General features: G+C 60.4%; 1 protein-coding gene across 1 annotated transcript in view; it reads right to left on the bottom strand.

Annotated features, from left to right (window-relative positions):
• Positions 1 to 1,189, bottom strand: part of Dlk1 (delta like non-canonical Notch ligand 1) — a 25,330-nt gene extending 24,141 nt beyond the window's left edge. Inside the window, exon 1 of the mRNA XM_048799342.1 lies at positions 1,021 to 1,189. The gene's annotated coding sequence lies outside the window, so the exon portion shown is untranslated. The remainder of the gene's footprint in view (positions 1 to 1,020) is intronic.
• Positions 1,190 to 2,012: the final 823 nt, after the last annotated feature.

Raw genomic sequence — 2,012 nt, 5'->3', positions numbered from 1 at the left:
CCGGCGGGCCCGCTGGCCCTCCCGCTGCCCCAGGAGCTTCCCCTGGCGGGCGCCCTGCCACCTGGGACGCGTTTCCTAGGGGAACAGTCCGTGCGGCCAAGAGATAAGAGGAGCGTGCTCTGAGCAAGACAGGTGAGGGGAGATAGGCGCTATCACGTCCAGCCTAATGAACCCCCTGGAAGGCTCTCTCCGGAGTGATAAATTCGGCTCCCAGACTCCTCCCAGCCAGGGACCCACCAGGTGCCCATAAGTCATGTCTCAGGAACACGCGGCTGCTCCTGCGGCTCCTCGCACAGCTCAACAGGGAGGCCTGCGAGCGAGGCCGATAACGAATTTTGAAAACACGGCATTTTACACCTCACTGCCCCAGCATTAAGAGGACACGGTGGGTTGTTCCTGCCGTCAGCCTGGGCCATGGGAGGCCAGGCAGGGGAGGCCACAGGGCCTGCACCTAGGGGTGGGGTCCCAGGGTGCCATCCCTAAACTCTTTTCCTGCCCCTCAGTGGTGGTCCAGGAGGGGGACAGTGCCAATGGGGTCCTTGTTCCACTGACCATGGCAGCTGTGTGGGGAGGGAAGGTGCCCCAGGGCCCCACTGAGCTGTTCCCCCCTTCCAGGCCCCATGGAGGCCCAGGCCCAGACCCGGCTCCTGAAGTCCGTCCGTTCCCAGCAAGCACGGCCAGGTGGCTGGATGCTCTCCCTCCTCCTGGGAGCTGCATGGACAGCTGCGTCAGACAAAACCCAGACTGCGGGGCTGCTCAATAACACTCCCCATCACCGCCCCAGGCCGGCCAAACGGCTCTCTTGGCGTCATAACGGTCAAGGTCTGGCCACCCCCGCCGGAGGGGTGCTCGGGAGGGGCACGGAGGCCCTGCTGCCTCAGGGACAGATGTGTGGGAGGATGGAGGGGGGAGAGGGGGCCAAGCCAGGGGCCACTGCCCCGTGTACATGGGAGGGGGCAGCCTGAGTCCCAGCCCTCCATCCGCCGTGCCCCCCCCAAAGGTGTGCGTGGAGTCCCCCACCTTTGCCAGGCTCCTTCTGCACGCCCCTGTCCCTTTTCTGCAAACCAGGGCCAATTCCCAGCAATTGTCTGTTCCTGACACTCAGGGACTTGGGGTGCAGAGGGACCCCACCTGACCCCAGGGCCCTTCACCCAGCACAGGGGAAGTGTTTCCAGGCCCCTGTGCCCAGGCTCCATCTGACCTTGGAGGAGGACACCCGAGGAGCAGGAGGGAGGGTTTGGGCGGGGCAGGAGCGGCTCCCAGCCCAGGTGGAGCCACCCAGAGGCCTGGGCTAGCAATTGACCTGAACCAGAAGGTGCCAGGTGAGCTGGACCCGAAGCAGGGAAGGCCCTGCCTCTCCAGTCCTAGTGGGTGGCCCAGGTGACCCCAGCCCTTGGAGGGTGATAGTCCCACTTGGCCCCCTCGATGCCCCTTTGGACCCCAAACTCCCAGAGGACAGAAAGGAGCACCTGATGGCTAAAGGGGCCCTGGGGAAGGGTTGTTGGGGACCCTGAAGCCTGAACTCGGTGGGATTTCAAGACTGGGGAGAACTTTTGTTTTTAAATGAAGAGTAACTGGAGCTGTTTTTTGGTTTGTTTTCTTCTGAGAGTAATACATGATGTTTCAAGAAAACTCGGAGAAGACTGAAAAATCGAGGAAAAAACAGAACCATCCACGGTTCCTCTACGCAGGAGCAGGGGCACCACGCTGTCCTCCCGGCCCTCCTGTGCGCTCTCTTCGGCTCCCACACTGCGTCTGCAGCAGGCTCCTCGCTGCTCCCCAGGGCAGGCTCCCCCCATCTGTGCAGAGTCGGCAGACAGCGTCAGGGCCACGTCACCGTCCATCCAGTGACTGGCACCACAGCTAGCTGATAAATTTTCATTTGTGACATTGGGGATTTGAAAATGTACTTATTTCTTAATATTTATTTTTTAGTTTTAGGTGAACACAATATCTTTATTTTTAATTTTTATGTGGTACGAAGGATCAAACCCAGTGCCTTACGCATGCTA

The sequence above is a fragment of the Marmota marmota genome, unplaced genomic scaffold (assembly GCF_001458135.2).
Source record: "Marmota marmota marmota unplaced genomic scaffold, marMar, whole genome shotgun sequence".
Classification (NCBI taxonomy): Eukaryota; Metazoa; Chordata; class Mammalia; order Rodentia; family Sciuridae; genus Marmota; species Marmota marmota.
The sequence above is the reverse complement of the archived record's forward strand: the minus strand, read 5'-3'. Positions and strand labels throughout refer to the sequence as shown.